This window comes from Megalops cyprinoides, chromosome 11 (assembly GCF_013368585.1).
Source record: "Megalops cyprinoides isolate fMegCyp1 chromosome 11, fMegCyp1.pri, whole genome shotgun sequence".
NCBI classification, from domain to species: domain Eukaryota; kingdom Metazoa; phylum Chordata; class Actinopteri; order Elopiformes; family Megalopidae; genus Megalops; species Megalops cyprinoides.
Genome location: NC_050593.1, coordinates 334,698 through 360,689, shown reverse-complemented (window position 1 = coordinate 360,689; position 25,992 = coordinate 334,698). Strand labels below are relative to the sequence as shown.

Sequence of the window (25,992 nt, the reverse complement as noted above, 5' to 3'; positions counted from 1 at the left end):
CTATAGGATATACAAATACTCGCGTATAATTTACAGGCACACGATCAGTATTTACATACACATAAACACGGCGAATATAGCATTGCTAAATAAAGGAAAAGTGCGTCGATTAACGAGAAAACCCAACATTAACAATACGAATTAGTGTACCGAGAAGTAAGAAACAATCCTGCATTAATCAACGACGCACACTTGTTGCGAATGGAGGCTGCTTTTCTGGACTGCTGCAGGGCGCTGTGCAACTACCTGGCCTGTTTCTTCTTCCTATCTCGTTGGGTCTTGTACATCAGAAGTATGAAACTTTGCGCTTGCGCAGAGCCTTTCGTACACCTCTCCACCACCCGGCAGACTGGCTGAGCCCTCTCCACCACCCGGCGGACTGGGTGAGCCCTCTCCAAAGACTTTTAAAACCACTATGACAGCACATGTACAACCAAAACAGACCACAACTGTTTGTCACAACTGTACATTACCGCAACCATACTCTAGATTTGGTCCTCACACATGGAGCAGATATTACCGATATTACAGATATCAGTTATCAGATACCAGTTAGAAATTATGAAATTTAGAAATTATGCCACACAATCCTGTGTTATCCGACCACTATCTCATCTCTTTCAATTTACCACTAACGTGCTTCACATACTCGGAGCCTAGATCATCTTCTAGGCGCACTTTTTGCTCTCTTACAGCAAATGCCTTTATCGACGAGCTCCCTACATCATACTACCTGCACAACGAAATCTCCTCTAGTTTATGTTCAAACCCTAGCTCAACTGAAATTAACCTACTCGTGGACAGTATTGACTCTACTTTGCATAAAACTCTGGATGCCGTTGCTCCCCTCAAAAGGAAGAACACAGACAAGAAGCTAGCACCTTGGTATAACGACCATACTCGTGCTCTCAAACAAGCTACGCAAAAACTTGAAAGAAAATGGCGCTCCACCAAATTACAGGTTTTTCTCTTGCCGTGGAAATAAAGTCTCCTAACCTACAAGCATGCCCTCACAGCTACCAGATCCAAATATTTCTCTACCCTTATTGAGAGAAATAAGGACAATCCTAGGTACCTGTTTAGCACTATCGCCAGATTAACCAAGAGTCCTGCATCAGTTAACCCTACCATAGCAGCAATTTATAATAGCAATGATTTCAAGAACTTCTTTGATAGTAAAACCTTAAAGATAAGAGACACAATACAAAAATTCTCGACTTCTGCCTCCTGCCTGGCCAGTCCTGTTCCAGATTATGTAGGTATGTCTATTAGGCTCGCCTCACGCTTTGACTCTTTTATACTCATTGAATTTAGCAACTTTTCTTCTTTTATCGATTCATCTAATAACTCTACCAGCCAATTTGACCCCATACCAACTGGCTTCCTAAAACAGCTACTGCCTGCAATTGGCACACCGCTATTAAATCTTATTAACGCCTCCCTTACGTCTGGACACGTACCTCAGCCCTTCAAAGTAGCAGTAATCAAGCCTATTCTGAAAAAGCCCAATCTTGATCCCAAAGACCTGTCAAACTATAGGCCCATCTCGAACCTTCCATTCCTCTCAAAAATTCTGGAAAAAGCAGTATCAAAGCAACTGTGTGCCTTTTTACACTCTAACAACATTTTGGAAGTTTTTCAGTCCGGATTTAGGCCTCACCACAGTACGGACACTGCTCTCCTGAAAGTGCTCAACGACCTTCTACTCTCCTGTGACAATGGCTGTATCTCTCTTCTTGTGCTACTAGACCTAAGTGCAGCCTTTGATACCATCGATTATCGTATCCTCCTCGACCGCCTCGAAAACCTGGTTGGCATAGGTGGACAGGCCCTATCTTGGTTTAGGTCTTATCTATCAGAACGATATCAATTTGTCTCCATTAACAACGAATCCTCCGCTCGTTCCAGAGTAAGATATGGTATACCTCAAGGATCTGTGCTTGGGCCTCTGCTCTTCTCGTTATACATGTTGCCTCTTGGCGATATCATCCATAAACATGACATTAATTTCCACTGTTACGCAGATGACACTCAGTTATACATATCAGTCAAACCCGATGTCCCTCTGAATATATCAAACATGGAGGCCTGCCTAACAGATCTGTGCCATGATCTGGTGATGACTGTCTTAGGGTTGCCCTCATGACTATGCCGATCCCTTGCCTCCCGTCCCCTAGGTATGCTGCCATAATGTTAGCCTGCCGGGGTTTTTTCCTTGTTGCACACTGGCACCTTTTTCACTGCCCCTCCTCTCCTGCCTCTCTGTTCTACATCCGTGCCATTCTTATCATCCACTAACCACTGTTTTCTGTTTGCTTCCTATCCCTGCTCCGGGCTCCTGTCCGGAGCTGTAGCCCGAGCGTCTCATCCCGTTTTCCAGTCCTGCTACCTCGCTGCCCTGCCCATCAAAGCCAACTGCATTCCAAGAACCGGACATCCTAGGAGACATTCTTATAATCACTCTACTGTTAACTACTATTGTCTGTCAATCATAAATGTCTTAAAGTACATTGCATAATTTGTCTCTAACTCTATCTGCCCAGTGCCGGCCAGAAGCAGATGGGCCCCCCTATGAGCCCGGTTCTGCTCAAGGTTTCTTCCTGATAGGGAGTTTTTCCTTGCCACTGTTGCCTTAGGCTTGCTCTCAGGGGGTCTCAGGCCTGGGAACAATGTAAAGCTGCTTTGTGACAACTTGTGTTGTAAAAAGCGCTATACAAATAAAAATGAATTGAATTGAATTGAATTAATTGTTGAGTTGATTACTACAAACCAACAAATAATGTAATAGTATTTATGCACTGTATCAGCTGTAGCTGTATTTGTCATTCAACACATTTCACAAACATCACAGAACAGAGTAGTGTTTATACAGAAAAGGGGGAAACATTTTTACATATTTAAAACCTAATTTTAATCAAAATGTATTACCAATCGAGATTACTGTTACTAATGGCCTAGATTTTATTAGCATGGACAATTGGGGAAAACATGTCAGTAATCTGTCACTTAAACACAAGCATGCAGATAATTAGCTTGTTAGCGAAACATTTGGGAAAACACAGCAACAACAATGACATTGCAAAGTTGCATTTTCCAGACAGTGCCACTGCAATTTAATAAAGCCGATTTCTGCTTGTGGTTTTTGAAAACGCTGGTTTATGAGATTACAATTCCAGTACAGACCGACAATCAACAATATTGGGGTTACCTTTCACCCTAGCAACCACCTAGCAACAGGTTAGCAACCACCTAGCAACACCCTAGCAACCATTTAGCCACATCCTAGCGATCGTCTCATATATGTTAGCACGTTTTCACTGCTGGGTCGCAATCACACTCTGCATTTTCTTCAGGAAATGCACTTTTCTAGTTATTATTATTACTATTATTATTATTATTATTCTTAATAGTCATTGTCTATCCAGCAGATAGCGCCTAGAATGTTATGCTTGGAGTCGGTCAGCATGTACAGTTGCAAGGGAGCTGTTTGTTAGATGACTATGATGAAAAATCCAGACAACCGCAAATTCTGAAAAAAAAAAGGTCCATTCTTCTTCTTTGTGTAGGCTGTAATGCACACACCGAAGTCTTTTATGCAGACTTTGCAGAATGCTTTTTTGGACTCATACCAAGCTCGAACCCAGTCATATTGTTTCTCACATTCCTGCCTGTACTAAAGTCTCTTTGTGGCTGGTCCTTCTCTGGAGTGTATTTTGACAGCTAGGCTGCCTGCCTGCAAAGCACTCACTTGATTTTCCCACGCAAAGTTTTTGGTCTGACAGTAAGCAACAGATGTTTGCATATAATACGTAACATTACATTAATGAATAAAAGAACTACATATCCTATCCCTCTAATGTTACATTAGGCTGTGCCATTGATCTACAGTAAAAGTCTTTTGGATCAATGAGTTGCGCTACTCTTCACACGATTCACAGTGATGTCAGTAGAAAGTGCTTACTTTACAGCAACCAAAACTTAAATGTCATTCTAATTTTTGGGTTAAGGGCTAACTACGTTGGTACGTGGGACATGCCTCGAAAAATAGGGGCTGTCCCGATTTAATCAGGATGTCTGGTCACCGTAGTTGTAGGTGGTGATTCTTTAATAAGCCTATTTTTAGACTCGTAATCACAAAAGCAAGAATTTCTGAACGGCTGTGTAACTAAAAGGTTTCATGTAACTTCACTAATTAATCTCATGTGTTATTTATAAGATTAAAATACTGGCCTACAACTCACCAGTGACCAATCTAAAACCTTTAGCACAGATATTATAGTTCATATTAACTCACACTGTTGTTTGTTGTCCCACAGTGTGGAGCATATTTGAGGGTTACTGCAATGCAGTCCTCAATGACCCTGCAGTCTACCTTTTGATAGGCCTTGGAGCAGGCACCTGCAATGATATAAATACATGTACATGTAAATGATTAACAGTGTACACTTTACTTACAATAAGAAAAGATGTTTACAACATATGTCTGATTACATTACATTCAGTCTTTAATGCTATAAATGCTTATTTCTATCAATTTCTCTTTTAATTATGTTCAATTATTTATTTTTGCTTTACTCTGCGATTTCTTTCAATTCCTTCTACAATAAACCATCTAAAAAGAAATTTTAATACCACCCCTCTCAAATATTGGGACCGGCATTACAGAGGTTTCAAAGTAAGTAAGGAGATCCTGATAGTTTGATCTGATTTATGGTAATTATAGTTAATTGACAACATGTTAAAGAACAAACAGTGTATAGAGCATAATAAGAATTTGCCTAGAGGTTAATGCATCAAAATGTACAGCATGGCCCAGAAATATGAAGAAAATGACAAATATCCCCCCTAAAATATGTACCATAGTTATTGGCTGTCCTCCAGATTTAATCTAATCAAGGGTGCCAAAAAAGCATACCTAGCATAATTTGTTTCTGGTTTTTGAAAATTAACCATTTTCTACTCTTATTTAGTGGCACCAAGATCTGTGATGGTTTGACAATTCCCCTTTCATTATTTTGTAACATGGTCATCTTCTTTACATTCACATGACTTATGTATTACAGCATCACAAATACTCAGGTTGCTGAAAGCTTTTCCCATTCCTCCCCTTTATGCTGTAGAGGCCATTGGTCCCAATTTTCCGAAGCATCCGCCTCACTCCATCCCCAAGGCTAGTTCCCCCAAGGAGACCGGGGTATCGGGTTTAGATTTATTCTTCCCTCCATTGCGGATACTAAGTTGTAGATGTCTGAAGAAAATATAGTACTTACAAGAACATATCTATGTGTAACCAGCTAGTGGCAGCACTTCTTGGACAAGTGTCTCTCTTTGGCCACCGTAGTTTACCAGAAGCGCAAGTCCCCCCTCCTTACAGCTGTTTCTGTTCTCGCAATTAACCTAGCGTCTGCGAGGTTAAAACAAGGAAGACTCGGCTTATTCGGGATGCGTTCACTCCACTCCACTCTCTATCTGCGGGAATAGACGGGGACTGCAGAAAGGTTGGTCTTATTTGATGTTTCAGTTTAGTTCAATATTTCTCTGAAATAATATTCATGATATATTGTATCCCCAAACAGTTACCAGTTCTCCCCCCTTCCATGCTCGGCTTCTTAGGCATGCATCAGAAACAGTGACAACGGTATTTAAAGTCTTTTCCTTGTTTAATTATGTCGATTGCGTACGCTCGTTTTTTTAAACTATAAATTATTTTTATAGATTGATGCAGCGTACGCGGGCTACGGGTTAGTGCGTGCCTACTTGAATGTTGGAGGTATGATGCGTCGGCCATTAAAAACTTATTACCGGCCCCCGGTAAAACTGAATATATGGCTTAATTATTAGCCCCATAATTAAGATTGTGGCTATCTTATGTTAACCGTGTGCTCGTATTCACAGGTGTCTGCCATTGCTGTTTTGCCTGATTATAAGTGCTTGTTTACTTTTTCTTGTATTGTTTTTTTTGTTTCTTTGTATTTTTTTTTTTTTTTTTTTTTTTTTTTTTTTTTTTCAGTTGTTTGGTTAATGTTTAGGTTATTGTTAATAGAGGTGTTGGTTGGGCAATGTTTTAGCTGCTGCCAGCTGTATTTGGGGAGCTCTTTTGCTCCTGGCTCTCAACTTCTGGGTACTGGCTTGTCACCTTGCTTCAATATTCAGCTCCATAGGATTTTATCATAATTTCTACTTCTCGCTTTTACCAGCAGGAGACAGTTAGCTGCGCCGGTGTTTGGGTTACTGGATGGTGGTTCCCTTCTCTCTGCACTGCATGAGGTGAACTAGGCGTAATATTTACAAGCACCTTCACATTATCCTACGGCTTGCTGTGTGTGTGTGTGTTTGTGGTGTGTAATCCTAGGTACTGGGACACTTGGAGTGAGTTTGATGAGCTGGCCTCCACCCTTCTAGGTAACTGCATTCATTGGCCCATATTTATATTCTAGTGCATTGGCTTGTTTTTTTTTTTTTATTTATGACAGCCAGTACCCCGGTCTTGTGATTTCCATTCTCTGCCCTGTCCCTAGCTAAAGTGTTTTTATCGATAGGATCTATTTTTATAATAAAGGCTTGTTGCTAATGAAATATTCCTGTTCAGAATTTGTCATTTATTTAATAAAATTGCCCAGTCAACTGGAATACACGTCTCTGTCTCATTCTCATACAACTTGTCTGCGTGCTGGGGAGCCTCTCCACTCGAATTGCTGGTTACAAATCTTAAGGTGTAAGTCCTTAGGGGGCGTAGTTTGGTGTGGTGTCTTATTATAGATTACTTCATAGTGTTCAGCCACATATGCAATGTTTGTACCCCTAAATAGTACTTGCACTTCAAACAGCATGAACCTAAATTGCCTCAATGTGTGAACTGTAGTTTGGACCACTTTGCCGTCAATTCAATGCAATTTAAGATGAGGTATAACAAGAGGTATAATATTCATATGTTCCGTACAGATGTTATGGGACGATTTAAATATCTTGAGCTGGAAGAGGTTTAGTGGCTGATGTTTTCAGAGGACAGAGAGCAGAAATTACTGTATATAAACTACTGTCTACTGTATTCATGTTTATTGAGTAGTAATTTTGTAATATAAGCAAATGTAATCGTTTGAAAACATATGTGTGTGCATGGTTTTACATTGTATTACATTGTATGTACACCAGTGGTGGCTGGTGAGCTCGAAACAGGGGAGGCTGAAACATTACCTTTAAATCTATCATTACTTTCAACCTGTTCCCCTGTATTGTTAATCAAGGAAGATAAAACAAATAATTCACAGAATAATTGACACCAGTCACGTAAATGGAGTAAATGATTATGCTCGCGAAACAGCGCGATTGTCCGTAGTTTGTGTGCTTGCAAAAGCTACAACGTTTCCAGCTCACCAGCCGCCATTGATGTAGACATTATTACATTGTGTCATTCGCAGACAAGAGCCAAGTCAGGTGCCAGGAGAACTTTTACTTTGAATTGTTGTTAGAAAAGGATCCCACCTTAATATATGCTCAACAAAAGCAGAGCATAGTTTATTAATAACATTATTACATTTACATTTATTTAGCAGACGCTTTTGTCAGGAGTTTCTCCTGACATGATCGCGCTGCACTCCCTGGGAGAGCGAGGGGGCTCGGGTGTGCAGCAGGCTGAATTATTGCCTAATGACGGTGTTCGCTGCCTGGTGTGTGCTCCGCACCTGTTGCCTGTCCGTAGTGATTTCGCCGGGACTATTTAGGCAGGTGAGTGGGAGTAGCACTGCAGAGACGCTGACGGAGGTTGTCACACGGGGTTTTAGCGTGAAGTTAGGTTTTTTTTTGATTTCTTTTTTTCCTTTGAACGTGCCGGCACGGCTGAGTTTAGGGTTTGTTTTTTTGGTTTGCCGTTTTTTTTCTTTACGTTTAGCTTGGGCTCTGGGAGTCGCGACCCAGAGCGGGTTTTGAGTTTGCTTTGGTGTGCAGGGCCGTGTTTGTTTGTGTGTCTTAGGCGGTCTCAGAAGAGCGGCGACCGAAGGGGCTCCAGCGGCGAATCCCTGAGGGAGCGGGGAAAACATCACTTGGTTCCGGACGCAGCCGGGACACCAGATCACGGGGTGTTTGCAGTGAGGCTGAGTGTGTGTGTGTGTGTGTGGGGATTCCTTTTTTTTTCTCTTTTGTTTTTGGTGTGTGCGGTTGGGTAGCGTTCCTGCCTGCTTGTAGCCGGGGAGGGCAGACGGGGGTGGACAGAAGGATGGGGGGAGGGGCTTCGCTGGGAGAGGGATAGCGGCGTCTCAAATTTTATGAATTGTTCTGTTAAATTTGTGTTTTTTAACCAAAAAAAATAGAGTTGCCATCCTACTCACCTTGTCCTGGCGTTCTTGTGGCGGGCGGATCCCTAGGAGGGTGAACTGGTTGGGCATTGTGTCACTCCTGACACTTTTATCCAAAGCGACTTACAAAAGTGCATACAGCAAGTATAGCGACAGTACGGGCACAGGATGTGTACAGTTCCACAATGAGACAGTTCTCAGCTGAGAGCAAGGTCTGTTTGAGGACACAGTACGATCAGATTTGTACAATTACAGCCTATAGGGCAACTAATATGATACACTTTCAAACGGCGGACTTCGACAACTTCAAACGGCGCAATGAGCGTCAGGGTAAAGGCGGCAACAAGAAACAATTTAAAAAGCACAATTTAAAAAGCACAGCAATTTACGACAGCACTGATGGGCGGGGGGGCAGCAATTGTGTGCTGGGTCAGTCCAGGTAGAGTCTGAAGAGGTGCGTCTTCAGGCCCCGTCTGAAAGAATGGGGTGAAGAAGCTGTCCGTAGCGGGACAGGGAGTTCGTTCCACCACTGGGGAGCGATGTAGGTGAAATGGGGAACGCATCTAATCTCTTGTTTTGCTTTCCGTTTTTTGGATTTGAATACCTTGTGAGAGTCCAGAATGGACTTCGATATGCAAAAAGTCACATGGATGTAAAGTTTACTTTTTTAAAAAATTGTGTAAACCTCTATTCTATTGTAACCGGTGCCAAATTCCAACTACGCAACTTTGGGAATTTCACCCAAAGAAATAACACCTTTTAAGATCTTTGTTGCTTCATTTAGTTGGAGGGACTTGTGCGTGAAACAGAGTCGTGAGTTCCGCAATCAAACAAGTTTATTAAAGTAGTCGATAAAAGTAACAAAACCATACAAAAACCACGGGTTATAAAAATACAGTAGAAGTTACAACCGTCGGGGGCGTTACTGCGATGCATGCGGGTAAGGGCGCTGCGGGGAGAGAGAGGGCAACTTAGAGGGCAAGAAGAGGAACAGGAAACACTAGTGATGGTGGCACACACACTGCAAAAAGCGAAGTGAAATACAAGCGAGTGAGTACGTTCAATTGAGAGTCTTCACACATTCGTGTACATACACACGCACACACAGCAAGCGGTGAGGAAAGATCCACCTTCCGAAGCGCGCGATCATCCCCTCCTACACCAGCACGGAGTCCCAAACCGACTGCACAGTTAAAAACAAAATAGAGCAACAATAAAAAATGTACACCCCAAGCCCCAACCTGATACACAGTTGGTTTGTCAACCGGGAAGCATAAACAATGTAATGGCGAGCACGCCCGTTATCAAGTAAGTGCAGTTCCGTACAGAGATACAACCGAAGTAGCCGGTGCTAGCTACCGGCAAACTATGTGGAGACGGCACTACTTGAGCGAGTTAGTATTCGTTTCGACGTCAGCGTTAAAAGAACTAGTGTGGGTCTACAATTGTAACCAGGCAAAACAGCAGCCAGTACTATCCTATAAGAAAAATAGGAAACACTGGAAAAAAAGGAAACAGTATAATAGCACTGTAATGCCATATTCTCTTTGAACATTTTCACATTTGATACACTTTCTTTCATAACGCGATCAAGAGCAGAATTATCTTTACAATATATATAAAGCCAAAACAATCCAAATGCCCTTGTTGTAATATATTAGATACATTCTAAATTCTAACATTTGAATTGTTCATGTTCATTACCGCTGCGGTCGCTGCGATGCTTAACCTCTCTTTTTGTCATTGTAGTAAATAGGAGTGTCATATTCTAAATGTCCAGTAGATACCCGCTTGAGAAGCAGTGTTTAACAAGAGTGTTGCAGTGAAGTAAAAGCTCCTGCGTTGTTTTTCCCCTCTGTAATGATCCCCGCATATGTTTAGTAAAAAAAGGGTACACTGTACTCCGTTGTCCTCGCATCCTTATTTTAGTGGTAAGAATATCACATCTGGCGACGAGGAAACTGGTGAGCTTGGTGGAAGCTGTTAATGAAGAAAAACAGTTTGCGAGCTCAGAAACGCGGGTTTTCGGCTAAAGTCAGACGAAGAGGCTAACGCTGACAGCGAAATGGCTGGTACCATGGTAGGAAATCTTACTGAATTTGACAGTCAGACTCAGACTTGGGAGGAGTATTGTGAGGTCTTGGAGCATTTTTTCGAGGCAAATGGGATAACTGGTGCATGAAGGAAGCGGGCTATTGTCAGGAGTGACACTATGCCCAGATAGTTTGCCCTCCTAGGGATCCGCCCGCCACAAGAATGCCAGGACAAGGTGAGTAGGAGCAACTCTATTCTTTTTAAAAAAGACACAAACTTAACACAATTCATAAAATCTGAGACGCCACTATCCCTCTCCCAGCGAAGCCCTTCCCCCTATCCTTCTATCCACCCCTGTCTGCCCTCCCCGGCTACAAACAGGCGGGAACGCTACCCAGCCGCTCACACCAAAAGAAAAGAAAAAAAGGAATCCCCACACACACACTTAGCCTCACTGCACACACCCGTGATCTGGCGTCCCCGCCCACCTGGACGCCGGGAGAGAGAGGACTACTCAATTCCACTGCCGAGGGGGAAGTGCTGCCGCTGTGGGGGAGGCTCCTCACATGCACGCACGCACACGCACACCACACAAGACATACAAAATGAAACGAAAATATAAGTGGGGACGTAGCTCAGCCCGCGCCACACTGCCGGGCTTCGCCTACGTCCCAAAAAAACAAAAAACAAAAAAATTAAACTCCAGACAAGGCCCCCGCATCACTCCGGCGGGGGCTGGCGGCTGCGGCGGCGACCCACGTCTTCTCCCCGGTAGTAACTCCGCCGGCTCCACGGGATCACACTGAGGGAGACACAGAGCAGCAGCCGGTCAGCCCTCCCTCTCCACCTCGTGCTGGTGACTCACGCACTCTCTTGAGGTTCCGTGGTGCCACCTCCCTTCCAGCTAGGGGATCCACCTCCCCAGCACGCGCTTCCACGGGGTGGGGGCTCTCTTTGACCCCGGCTGCGTCCGGAACCAAGTGATGTTTTCCCCGCTCCCTCAGGGATTCGCCGCTGGAGCCCCTTCGGTCGCCGCTCTTCTGAGACCGCCTAAGACACACAAACAAACACGGCCCTGCACACCAAAGCAAACTCAAAACCCGCTCTGGGTCGCGACTCCCAGAGCCCAAGCTAAACGTAAAGAAAAAAAACGGCAAACCAAAAAAACAAACCCTAAACTCAGCCGTGCCGGCACGTTCAAAAGAAAGAAATCACAAAAACCTAGCTTCACGCTAAAACCCCGTGTGACAACCTCCGTCAGCGTCTCTCCGTGCTACTCCCACTCACCTGCCTAAATAGTCCCAGCGAAATTACACAGACAGGCAACAGGTGCGGAGCACACACCAGGCAGCGAACACCGTCAATTACCAATTATTCCATCCCGAGCCCCCTCGCTCTCCCAGGGAGTGCAGCGCGGTCATGTCGGGAGGAACTCCTGACACTATATTATTGAGCTCAGTGGGCAGTCGGACATATAGCTTGATGAGAAACTTGCTAAGCCCAGATAAGCCCGGTACAAAGTCATTTGAGGACTTGACTAAAGTGTTTCAGTCACATTATAACCCAAAGCCCAGCGAAATAGTCCAAAGATTTAAGTTTAATTCAAGGACCAGAGCGGCGAGTGAGACTGTGGCAGAGTATGTGGCAGTACTAAGAGAGCATGCTCAACATTGGAACTATGGGGATAAATTGAATGAGATGCTATGCAACAGGCTCGTGTGCGGCATGGCCGACGATCGCATATAACGGAGGTTGTTAGCGGAGCCTGAGCTAACATTTGAAAAAGCTTTGAAAATCGTGCAAGCTATTGAAACGGCAACAAGGGATGCGTGACCTGCAGCTGCAACCGAAGACGATGGATAGTTCTGTAAGCAAAACCGCAGCACAAGTGGCAGTGCATAATGTGGATGCAAGACACAAATGGCAAGGCAAACGGGCGTCAGTAACGTGTTATAGATGGGGGGGTGAACACATGGCACAGGACTGTCGTTTTACCAATGAAAAGTGCCATAATTGTGGAAAAAAAGGGACACGTGAAGAAAATGTGCAAGTCCCCTCCTTCTGCAGACCAGCAACAGCTTAAGGGGGGAGGGAAGCACAAGCATCCTGTAAAAGATATCGGGAAGAAAAAAAGCAGTCTGCACATCACATGACCGAATCCTTCGAGAATCACTCAAGTGATGAAGAGGTGTCTACTATGCACCGCCTAAAAGAACCAAAAATACCAAGAGTTGACCCCATTTCCGTAGAGCTAAACATAAACGGTAAAATCGTAGAGTTCGAGGTGGATACTGGCTGTAGCGTGACAATTTTGACGAAGACGGAGTACGGCAAGTTATTGACAGCAGGGGGCACTCAAGCGCTGCAAGACTGCTCAATGACGCTGAAAACATATACATTTACATATTTGCCATATACAGGCAAAAGCGTATATACATTAGGGGTTGCAGAAGTAACTGTAAAGTACAAAGACCAAATTAAGCAGTTACCAGTAGTGGTTGTAGCAGGCACAGGGCCAAACCTCTTGGAGCTAGAAATGAACTGTGTGCGTGTAAATACGGTGGAGCAGCCTGAACTAACATTGCAAAATGTGTTAAAACAGAATTAAGAGGTATTCAAAGAGGAACTGGGAACCTGGAAGGGCCCACCAGCTAAAATATATATAAAAGAAGGTGTTGCTCCAAAGTTCTGCAAGCCCAGGCCTGTGCCATACGCCACGAGAAAGAAGGTGGAGATTGAGTTAGAGAGACTCACAAAGGAGGGCGTAATTGAGCCTGTTAAGTTCTCAGAGTGGGCAGCACCAATTGTGCCAGTGCTGAAACCTGACAGTTCTGTGCATATCTGTGGAGACTACAAGCTCACAGTAAACCTAGTTTCCAAGTTGGAGCAGTATCCAATACCAAAATTGGAGGACTTATTTGAGAAACTGTCAGAGGGTGAAAAGTTTAGTAAACTGGACATGAGCCATGCATATCAACAAGTGACCCTTGATGAGGCATCAAGGCCCTATGTCACTATCAACACACATAAGGGCCTGTTCAAGGTAAATCGCCTACCTTTTGGGGTGTCCTCCAGTCCAGCCATTTTTCAGCGGATGATGGAGAGTTTGATGGCAGGAATCCCAAATGTAGCTGTTTACCTGGATGACATCTTGCTAACAGGGTGATGTGATCAGGAAAACCTGGCTACCCTGAACAAGGTCCTGGCATGGCTACAGGAAGCAGGCCTACACTTAAAGTGCAACAAATGTGTCTTTATGGAGCAGTTCTTAGGAGTTCTTAGGACACAAAGTGGATGCCGCTGGACTTCACCCTCTACCACACAAGGTAACGACCATTCAGAAAGCACCAGCACCAACAAATGTCCCGGAGCTGAGAGCATACCTAGGCCTGCTCAACTACTACAACAGGTTCCTGCCAAATCTGTCAACAGTGTTAGCCCCTTTGCGTAAACTGTTAAGAAAAGGATCACAATGGAAGTGGTAAGATACACAGGAGAGGGCTTTTGAGGAGTCCAAATAACCCATGCAATCTTCTGAAGTGTTGGTGCATTATGACAGGCAGAAAGATCTAATCCTGTCTTGTGGTGCCTCGCCTTACGGAGTGGGTGCAGTTTTGTCACATCGCATGCCAGACGGGCAGGAGAGACCAATGAGCTTCATGTCAGGAACACTTACGGCAGCTGAAGAGGGTCTGGCCGTGATGTTTGGTATCCAGCGTTTTCATAAATACTTATATGGAAGGAAGTTTGTTATTTGTACTGACCACAAACCCTTATTGCCTCTCTTCAGTGAGATAAAAGCAGTGCCTCAAATGGTGTCCCCCTGTATTCAGCAATGGGCGGTCACATTGGGAGCGTATGAGTATGAGATCTTATACAAGCCAGGAAAATACCATGGCAACACAGATGCTCTGAGTAGACTGCCTCTGCCTCAGCAGTCAACAAAGAGAGAGCAAGAGGATAGAGTACTGATGATGGAGGATGTACCCCTGGTGTCAGCAGCTGAAATGAGCAAATGGACACGCAAAGACCCTGTGTTGTCCCGAGTTACACAGTTTTTTCAACACGGTTGGCACCACAACACCCAGATCCAGCTTTCCAGCCCTATGCTGTGAGGAAAACAGAGTTGAGTGTCCAGGATGGATGTGCCCTGTGGGGGTCACGTGTCGTCATACCTCCACCAGGGCATGAAGCATTGCTATGCCGGCTACATCAGGGTCACACAGGTATCACCCGGATGAAATCGTTAGCGAGAATTTACTTCTGGTGGCCCAAGTTCAATGCTGACATTGAAGATCTTGCAAAGAGATATAGCACATGTCAAGCACATCGCAACGAGCCAGCACCAGCGCCTCTCCACCCCTGGGAGTGGCTGCGTAAACCATGGCAGAGGTTACACATTGATTATGCGGGACCTTTAATGGGCCACCTGTTTTTGATCCTGGTGGATGCTTACTCTCTAAGTGGATGGATGCTTACCCTGTGACCTCAGCAACTTCAGCCATCACAATTGACTGTCTACGGAAAAGTTTTAGTAGTCAAGGATCACCCGAGATGATTGTGTCTGATAACGGCTCTTGTTTTGTGAATGCAGAATTTGAGGAATTCATGTGGAAGAATGGTATTGCACACATCACGTCAGCTCCTTACCAAGCTTCTTCAAATGGCTGTGCAGAGCGAGCAGTTGAAACATTCAAGTCGATGATGAAAAAGGCTGGTAAAGGGAGCCTTACCACTATAGTATCAAGGGTGCTGTTTAATTACCACATTACCCCACAGTCCACCACAGGGCTGTCACCTGCTGAAATGTTACAAGGGAGGAGGTTAAGATCAGCGCTAGACCTAGCTCATCCCGATCTCAGAGCAAGAGTGGAACAGAAGCAGTGTGTGCAAAAGAAACATCATGACAGGCCTGGATTAGGGAGACATTTCCAGGTAGGAGATGCTGTGATCACAAGAAACTTCAGTCATGGGTCTAAGTGGATCCCTGGTTTTATTACCAAAGTCACAGGGCCCTCTTACAAGGTCATGCTAGGAGATGGCAACATGGTACACAGACACGTAGACCAGATACTGGCGAGACCTGATGACAAAGACGTAGTAGAATCTAGGATCTTGGAACCACCAGTGGTGCCGATGGAACCCGATGATGCTATTGCAGTGTCAGAGAGTTGTTGTGCTGAGGGTGATAGTGGTGCTTCGGAAGGGAAGGATCAAACAACAACAAAAACATCAGTGTGTGACATCCCATCCCCAAGCACATCAAGAGAGCCACCAAAGACAGTGACATCGGCACGACGGTCACAACGGAGGGTGTTTAAACCAAATTTGAAGGACTATGAATGCTGAGTGTTCTGTAAAAAAAAAAAAGTCAGTTGTTATACCTTGGAGTCATGTTAACATAAAGTGACACACTAGTTAAATGCTATGAAACTGTTATAATGATGCCAAATATTTGTACTTTTTTTGTTCTAATGCTGCAAATATTTGTAATTTTCGTGTTTCAGGTGTGGAAAAAGCCGAAGTGGGGAGGAATGTAGTAAATGGGAGTGTCATATTCTAAATGTCCAGTAGATGGCAGTACCCGCTTGTAGCTTAGTCCTGGCTACTGCTGAAGGCCGATCAAACATAAAGGTGTAATTTGAGGACGGTCCCTTACAGACCATAGCGACAGAGCATTAGGTGAACCGTGAAGCTCTTTTGACAGCCTAGCCTACATTGTCATAAAGTGTCCTTTCTAGACCCTGGTCACGTTACCAAGCTGAAGTACATTGTCGAGTCTGAATCGGAGACAAATTAAAATCAAATATTCACCTAATATCAAACGTCCAGCCAACTTCACCGCGCTAAGAGAGCTAAATACCCTACCCCAGATAGCAAGCATACGTTGGCCCGACGTTGGAACAACGGCTTGACAAACGTTGGGTCTTTGGGTCAACGTCATTTTGGCTGTCGGGGTACTTTGTTTCTACGTTGGACATCGACTAATCTGCACTACGTCACAATCCAACCATCCAGCTTGTTTCTGGTTGGCAAGACGTTGGCTTATAACCAATTGCCGACGTCTTTTATGTTTTTGTTTTCAATTCGGTTTTTAGACAATATTGTGGAGTCTACAATGTAGACTACGCAAATCAATAATGAACAGGTCATCATGACATGTTATCATGTGCAATGGCTAATTTTTCAAGACATGCCTATTCGTGAGCTGTAAGGTCTGTACCAACATAATAGGGCTATGGCATAACAAGAAAATTATTGCTGATAACCAATTTATTCACTGATAAACATATCTTAACCAATTGAGACAGATAGGCTACAAGTTGTTATAGATATTATCAATATTTATTGAAGTGTTTGAATAGATGAATGGATGAATAAATAAATGAATACATAAAGAGAGAGGTCTTCAGGAGGTCTTCAGGACCGGATCCTAGTTCCTGAGAAAATACAAAAATACGTTAGATCAATGTATAGGCTATAGGCTACATATTCAAAGACCAATGGAAAAGACTTGCATGTAGGCTGTTTGTCATGTGTGCTCGCATGTCTTTACCCTACTTACTTGGAATCGCTTGAACTGAAATAAACCAGCGTTTGACCACCTGTGGAGAAAAGGAGATACACAACCATTTAGTGACAGATCGAGTGCCAGGCGCCTTACGTGAGCACGTTCCTGTTCAAGAGGATATCACTGGAAACTATGAGGTAAGAAAGTTTTTAATTGTTTAATTGTTTAGTTATTAATTGTTTAATTTCCGCCGACCATTAGGCCTGCAATGTTCAAACTGGTTATGCAGTATGAAAATGCATTTGAATTTTGATGCCTTTGCTCCAAAGACTTGTCTTTGTAAACGAAATGTTACTACAAGTATTGACGTGGCAAATGTAAATGCAATTAAATGAATTTTCATTTTAATTTCGAAGCAAAATGATTCAAATTAATTTGAGGATTGCATTGCACTTTGTATATTTCCTTGGTAGTATTTATTGCATTGCCGATTGCAAAATGCAATTTTCATATTGCTTACTATTGCGAAATGCATGTGACACCTAATGCATGAGCCACGCGACATAATTAGGTCAGTTTGGATTTTCCTATGTAAGGAATAGCATAGCCTATCGCTCATGGTGCCCGTTTGAGTGTGACATTTGGTAACTACGAGGTAAGGCTGTATCGTTTAATTTAAAATCATCTAATTAATATGCTTAGAAGGCAGGTACTTAAACTTATTTATTTTATTTATTGTAAACAAATTTCTATATAGACTGGCCTACTACGCTCTCCTACTGGAACCCCCCCTTGTATTCAGACTGAGTGGAACAACAAATGACAGAGACAATTGGCAAGCAGGTAGGCAGGCGTGCTCAACCCCAGCATTTCAGAGTCTTTGGGTGTGAGAAAAAGCAGAGATTTAAACAGTACTTAATTCTTAATTTACTTTGTTGGAAGCATGCCAAATTGACGGATGCGTTTTGCCCCTGAACCGTCTTCATCTGAGTGGACTATGGAGTAGACACTGAAAATGGTTCAGGGTCAAAAAGCATCCATCTGTTTGGCATGCTTTCAGTAAAGTAGATTAAGAGGTTCATACACTTGAGAGTACGTTTTTTTCCAGTATAGACACAACGGGCAACCAAGAAGAAGATGAGAGTGTTAGTGAGCTAGTGAGAAATTATTGACAAATTAAGAACATTAACCATACCAGGGCTTTCTCCTGTGCTTTTTCCTTTAATATTTCCTCCACCCTCTTCAAGTCCTCTTCATTCTCTATAGGGAATCTGAATTCCTCGGACAGACTTGATGCTCTCTGCACTGGCTGTTTTTTGGCCAGCGCTTGGAGGAGGAGGGTGTTCTGACGCACTTGCGCCTTTATCTCCTCCAAGGCCCTCAAAATCATTTGGTCGCGCTCTGTAGGTAAGAACAAAAATGTTTTATAGAACAATAGAAATGTTTCACATTACTTCAGTAATTCTGTTGTGACTTCGATATTCATGTTTAATGTATTCATCTCAGAAATTCTCAGTTCTGTTGCTGACCAGCAAAAGGTTTGGTACATTCTAGCTCTTTTTACACCCTCATCCTCAGAAGTGAGAGTCCCTTTTAGTGGCCCTCGCCAGTTTTTTCCTTGCTGCTTCATAAGAATTTGTATTTGAGAGAAACATTAGTTGAACAAGTTACCATATTGTAGCATGTATGGAAATGCAATGGCACTATGATGACTCAAACTCTCTCTCTCTCTCTCTCTCTCTCTCTCTCTCTCTCTCTGTGTGTGTGTGCGTGTTTGTGTTTACAGCATATTTCTTCAGCACCCTGACAAAATACTCCGCCCATGTCTCATCAGGGTCCTCCTGGTTTTGCACAGCCGGCATTATGGCGTTGCAACCACTTTGGCGTCAATGTTGTTCTCAGATAAAGTTACACCCTCTGCAGAGAGATTGTTAACAAATGCAGTTCCCAGAATAAGAGAGTCCACCGGGGAAGTGAAAAATGACTGTTGGTATAAAAATTTTCTGGCTGAAAAGTACATACTGCCATCTGCGTTGAATATTTGTTCAATTTTGAATGTGTTGTGACCACACAAAATGATGTTATTGCCATTGTGAAGTGATTCACTGATGTGAATTTGTTGCCAGGATAGTGGGAGAGTGGACTTCGCAAGACTGGACAGTGTATTGATGGTGCCTTAGCACAAAGGACATTTGTACGTTGACTTTGACTGACACTGCTGATGTTTAGGGGTTGTTCAGTGAGTCGTTTCACAATTTGTTTCAATGGCTGGTTTGGCTTTCTGATCTTTCTTTTCAATTGATACAAATAGTTTTCAAATGGGAAGGCAGAAATTTTTGGTAAGGGCCCAAATTTTCTGACATCATTTGCTAGGTGAATCAAACCATGGACATTATAAACTACAAAATCACCATAAATGACTGAAAAGTTTTGGACAAAAACAGTAAGAACCTTCTCTGTGTAATCACAATAGTGTTCAGATAAATGTGTACTACATAGAATGGTTATGCCAACATGCAGCAGGAGAAAGTGGTTGTACATAGCATTGGGCAGTGTGTTTTTGAGCACAATGGGACCAGTATAAAGGAGAAACATTCGAAATTCAGTGGCTTTCCAGCGATCAACTTCTCTCAGTGATCTTCCCTTTCTACCAAATTCTTTGGGCAATTTTTTTCCAAGTAGGACCAGTTTGTCTGAGATGGCAGTTATTGACTGGTTGCCAATCCTTGATGGAAGAGGGCCTCGCATCCACAGCCAAATGAGCTTCCTCATAAGTCCCAAACATACCAGATGCATGAAATCCAACACAAATTGTGAGACCATTCCAATGTTAATTCTAATGAGAGCAATCTCACCATCACTGTGATGGTCACTGTGTAGTTGGGCTTTAAAGCTACTCCAAAATAGTGCATGGAGCCCCCTGCTTTTGATTGCACCTCTGTGCTGGTTGGAGTTGACCGGAGTGTGCGGCCATCTTTTGGGAGATTGGCATTTGGCAAGTGCTTCCTAAGCACAGAGAGAAAACTGGAGAGATGAGTGAGAGGTATGTTGGTTGCTGCTGCCCATGCCCTCAAATCGTCACGTAAGTTGTCAGTATTACTGTCATCAATGTTGCTGTCCTAGTCTTGCTCATCAGAGCTATAATAATCACTTTTTGTGTTTTCTTCCTGACCGGAGGTGGCACGAAACCAGTCTCCTCCTGCATCACCGTCGCAACTGTCTACCTCCATCGGCAAAACGGCTGTGTTGGAATCCTCAATGAAGGTGTTGTGAGTGTTCCTAGTGATTGACTGTAGCGTAGCTACAACGGCCTCTGTATTTCTTTTTACATGCCGTCTTAAAGATCTTTTCGATAATATTTTGTTACTCTCTGCCATGTTTGATAACAACCGAAGTTGGAAGCATTTAGTTAGTTGCATCCACGAATGCTTTAAAAAATCGCTTCAATGAAGATTATCGCTATACAAGAGTTAAATCTACTTCTCATACTCACAAGACACATGGATCAGTAGACCAGACCAGTACACGTCTCGCCTTGTGTGCAGACGAAAGAGGTCTAACGAATGTAACCACGAAAAATAAATAAACTTTAGGGGGGAAGTGCGTCACGCTCATTCTGCCCCTAACGGGGACACTATCCCAATATTAGGTTCCGCTTGGCTACACTATATCACTGTAACAAATTTGATATTGTTGAATTAGTCTCACAAGTTAAAGTAAACAAATTACACAAATAAATTAAAATTCACAAAACTGTAAATGAACTGTGAAGAGTTAGCACTCATATGTTTTTATGCTACATTTTTCCAAAAGATTATATTCTCTCTCTGTCTGTCTTTCTCTCTTGGCACCTGCAAGTCTCATATTTATTTATGTATTTGTAAATTACAATAGTAAATGCTATTGTTGCGTCTTATTACTGTGGTAACACAGTGGGGTTTTATATATAGCATGTTATAACTTACTGTGTCAACAGCAACAGAAAGGCACATAATAAGCCAGCTGGAACACCTAAAAGAAGAGGTGGCTGTTATCAAGCAGCTCTTAATGTCCCTCGCAAGTCGCACCTCTCCAGCTGCCATTCTACCAGAGGGCATACATCTGCCTATGGGCAATATTTACATTTACATTTATTCATTTGGCAGACGCTTTTATCCAAAGCAACTTACATAGGTTACAGTTCTTTACAATGTTATCCATTCATACAGCTGGATATTTACTGAGGCAACTGTGGGTTAAGTACCTTGCCCAAGGGTACAGCAGCAGTGTCCCAGCGGTTATTGAACCGGCAACCTTTCGGTTACGAGTCCTGCTCCTTAACCACTATGCTACACTGCCGCCCACAATATGCACCAGCAAGGTGGAAACAATGCTTGAGGAGGAGACCTGCTACAGTGAAGTGGTACATTAGGTTTCCTAAAATACCATATTCTATGATCACAAGTTCATTACATTTTCTAATACAGTTTGTTGCTGTCTTGTCAATACACTAATGTATTACCACCTCTGTTTAGGCCAAGTATCTGGCAACAATTGGCGGTCCCAACACATCTGCCAACAGAAGACGGATCCTTGTCCGCCTGCTAACCACCCCATTGGCCCAACAACTGTGCTGGCGGGGCTCTGGCCAGAAGTTGGCTTTTGGGGATATGTCATAAGTCATAGGTACAGTATGTAATGTTCATATGCAAAAAGACCCTAGAAGGGGAACAAAATCAAAAGTTTGAATTTAATTATAAATGCCAAATGAGAATATTTTATGACAATTTTTGTGTTTCTGATTATAAAACAGATTAGCCTAGCTAAATTATGCTAATTTATTATTTGTAATCTAACTTCTAACTCGAATTTAACTTCTGCTCCCAGGCTAGTTTAAAAGTTCCACCTGTGGCTAACTCATACTTTGCACTTACATTTCAATTGTTTTCTTTAGATGCTGTGACAAAAAGCAGCCGGGCCACAGCATCCGAGGTGGAAGCTGCCATCAAAACATGGCTCCGCAATGCCAGAGACAGAGATGGAGGAAGGAGCAGAAGGAGCAAATAGATAAATAGCAGAACCAATTTAATGTTTGTTTTTTTAGATTTAATGTTTACTGTGTTCGAATGTGTTTCTATGTTTGTTGTTCTGTTTTCTAAAAGCAATTCATTCAGTATATCGTTTTGTTTTAAATTCCAATTGTTTCCAATTTTCAATATGTAATTTTTTCATATGATATATATTTTCTTCATTTTTTTGTTTAAGCTGCTGTAAATAAATGTATTTGAAACATATATGACTTTTAGTTTATTTTTTAGTTGATTACTACTACGTTCAACAAGTGCAATTATTCTAAGCATAATTAAGTAATTTTCTGTTATTGTTAAGTACCACAAAGTACACGGGTACACTGAAGATATGTGAGCCCACAGTATACTCACTAGCATACCGAGCCCACATGGAGCACTATGGGGCATGTGCAGAGCCGCCACTGCTCCCAGCCCAAAGTGTGGGCATACTATGGGCATGCTGTGGGCCCACAATGGGACCGACTGGGGGCCCACTCTGCTTAGTTTGGGCAGCCCACACTCTGGGCTATCCCACTGGGGCCCCACCAAGGCCCCTTAGTGTGGGGCCCACACGCGCCCCACATTTCACGCCGGTAATGGGGCCCACAGTGGGCTGCCCACAGTGGGCCCCAAGTTTCTGCCCGCAGTGGCCCCACATGGGCCCCAAAGAGGTATGTTTGCTGGGCACTGTTAGCTTGGCGCTAGCGGGAAAGTGGAGACGTATACAGTCTTGTATACGTCTCCAACAGAAGCCAACAGTTTTGGCTACTGTAAACACAGAGAAGAGCAACTAGATTTAATACCATACCAACAAAGTCATACCAAATAACTGCAATTGTTTGAAAATATATTGTTGTATCACAGTGCAGCATCACTTTACATGTAGCTTTCTAATGTATATGAACACTTATGCGGTCAATAGCAAGCTCGGGGTAGCTTTTGGTGGGTTCATTTGTTGTGGGCCAGTCATAACACTACTCATATTGGAGGAGGGGGTCCTCCTTTGTTAAGTAAGTCTTTCAGCCTGACCCTAATGGGTTTTCTATGCCAAATGCGGTCTGTTTTCGTTAATATACTGTGTTTCCACTATGATTTTTTCTGATTTTACCAGACACAGTTGAAACTAACCAGTCAGGTTTCAATAACAGTCTATGTTACAAACGCAAATATAATATACCACCTAGGTTGACAAAAGAATGACAATGACCTCAAATCAGTTTGACTATTTAATGAACAGTAATGATTAACCAAAATGAACAGTAACGATTGAGCAAAACTTCAACATTAGCTGCTAAAATGTAGGCTATTACGAAACATCTGTAACCTGTAACATCTTTAGCCTAGGCCTACATGGCATCAAATGTAGCCTATAGGCTACCAGGTAACATTTTATTTTCTCCTTTTCATTGCGGCAAAGTCCTCTGCTGCCGACTTGAAATCAAACGTGTCCAATGTGTCTTTGCAGCTTGCAATGCACATAAGCCACATCACACTCTCCTCCTCCATACGACTTCGCAGCGCCGTCTTGACTCAATTCTGCAGAGAGAATCCCCTTTCTGCCAGCACGCTTGACACGGGCAGAAAACAGGCAATTTTAGCCAGTGTAGCTCAGTCAGGGTAGCTACAGCTTGCTGAACTCATAAATACGCAATCATTATAGCTAAATAAATAGCCTGCGTTATAGCTATACTTTGTGTGAGCATTATTGACATTTTGACAATTTTGACCAGCAAGTTTTTAATTTATCGGTTTTTTTATCAATCTTACCAGGCAAAAACCGGTAACCAGATAACAGAAACCCTGGCGTGTAATTGTATGGCCCAAGACACTTTAGACCTTTAAAAACTTAAGGTGGACCGGGAATTATGAATCCAGAAGCTGTGAATAAGAAACCAGTTTCAATCTCGTGCAAATGCATTGAAGTACTTGATATATTCAAAATGCTCAAGTGTTAAAAGTAAAAGTACTTGGTTAATATCATGTCCTCTTTTTGGTACAAAGAGGTATTCCATTTTTGATGCATTAACCTCTAAGTGGAGCTAAAAGGATTTGTGGGTTGGTTATAGTTACAGTGATGGCTTCCTCTTTAGATTGGCTTACTCTGAGTTAAAAAAAGTACATCATTTGTATGAACTGCCTGCATGTTTTGCATGTAAAACCCTTTACTAAAATTAACTAATATTTGCAGCTGTTATAGATTAATGTAGTGGAATAAAAAGTAGAATATTTGCTTTGAAATGCAGTGGAATAAATTACTCATGCCAAGTACAAATATACTTAAACAATTTACATTAAGTTACTTTCCAACCTCATACAGCCAGCCCCACCCCCTGGTCAATCAACCACTTAGCTAGCAAGACACTTTGTTCTACTTTGTAACAGAGGATAAAACATCAATGTAAGGATAAGGGGTCTTAGTTTTCATATCAATGACAATCAAAACTTCAAAATGAGTTTAGGTGTTTAGTATTATCAGTTATGAACATAATATAAAGCAGTTCAACAGCTACTTGTAATGTCTGCAATGCGAGTATCTCACGAGGTGGTAGTAACAGAGCTGCGTTCAATAGGGGAGAGGGGGGGCACAACCTTTGGTTTTTGCAAAATAATTTTAAAAATATTTAAGTTGGAATAATCGTGTTTTTATACAAGCAACTAGGGCTGGGCGATATATCGACTTTTTAAGGTGTATCGATATAATTTCAAACGAGATATAGGATGAGATAATACCATTTATATTAATATAGTTTGATGTTGTGTTACATAATCTGTTTCTTCCTTAAAGCCGTGCCAGTGTTTGCATCTCTCCTCTCTTACGCTAGGCTTCCATACAGCGAAACACCTCGTGAATTTCGCCCGACGACTTCTCGCTCTGGGGGCATGGTTGCGAAAACAGCAAGTAACTTTGGCTATCCTGTTAGTAGCAAGTGTAGTTGTGGTGCGGTGACGTAGCCAGCTGGCAAGCTAGCTAGCTAGCTATTGTAGCAATGATTCAGCTAGCTTGTATGGCAAGCCATTTTAACATTGAATCAAACCACACTCCTACCTGTAATTACATTTTAGATATCCATAATAGCATTTCTCCTAGTCAAAATTGTATCCTCACTAGTCACAATGGTAATTAAAGATATCCACAATAACATTCTTACTAGCAGAAAATGTATTTAAAGTAGGGCAGTCAACATTAAGGTGTTAACGCTCGTTCACGATTAATCGCGAAACTTTAACGCGTTAATCATATTATCAAGTTTGACCGCAACTTCCTTCTGTAATTACCTGACTGAATTACTGAAAGGCGTGGCAAACGCAGATGTGCTGAACGGCAAATTTCGTTTTAACCCTTTCGCGTGTACGGTCACACCGGTGTGATTCGCCGTTTAGCGCATATGCTAAAACTGGTGCGATTAGAACACTACATTGGAGAAATTCTAGCTAATTTTAGCTTTGAGGAAACAGCGATTTAACTCTAAAAATATAGCAAATGCTAACTGAAATCTATAAGAAACTTAATAACGCAAATGAAAACATAACGTACCACATAAGGTAACACATGCGCTACATACCATAACAAATAAGTTACATGCGAAAGGGTTAAAACAAAATTTGATGCTCAGCACATCTGCGTTTGTCACGCCTTTCAGTAATTCAGCCAGGTAAATATCCGCACTGGAATTATGAAAAGAAGTTGCGGTCAAACTTGATAATGTGATTAACTTGCGTTAAAGTTTCGCGATTAATCGCGAACTAACGTTGACAGCCCTAATTTAAAGATGTCTATACTTTTGATTGTACTAGTCAAAGCTAAATTTAAGATATCTAAAAATGCATCAAAAGTGTAAGTGGCCGTTTTAACATTTAATAGCTAGACTGGATATGTATTGCAGATATCCATAATTCATTTCTTCCTAGTCAAAATGAACATTTGTCATTTCAGATATCCACAACATCATTCTTCCGTACGACAAATAACGTCACTTTTGCCATTCATGTGTATTGGGCTTTCAATTTCAGATATCCACAACGTCGTTCTTCCTATGCAGAATGAACATTCTGGATATCTGCAATACAATTCTTACTAGGAAAAACTCCTATTTCAGATATCTACAGT

General features: G+C 42.5%; 1 long non-coding RNA gene across 1 annotated transcript; it reads left to right on the top strand.

Annotated features, from left to right (window-relative positions):
* Window positions 1-19,878: 19,878 nt before the first annotated feature.
* On the top strand, window positions 19,879-21,845 carry LOC118786141. The gene is made up of 3 exons (XR_005005308.1): window positions 19,879-20,100; window positions 21,351-21,501; window positions 21,770-21,845. It is a non-coding gene; the product is annotated as an uncharacterized LOC118786141 (long non-coding RNA).
* Window positions 21,846-25,992: the final 4,147 nt, after the last annotated feature.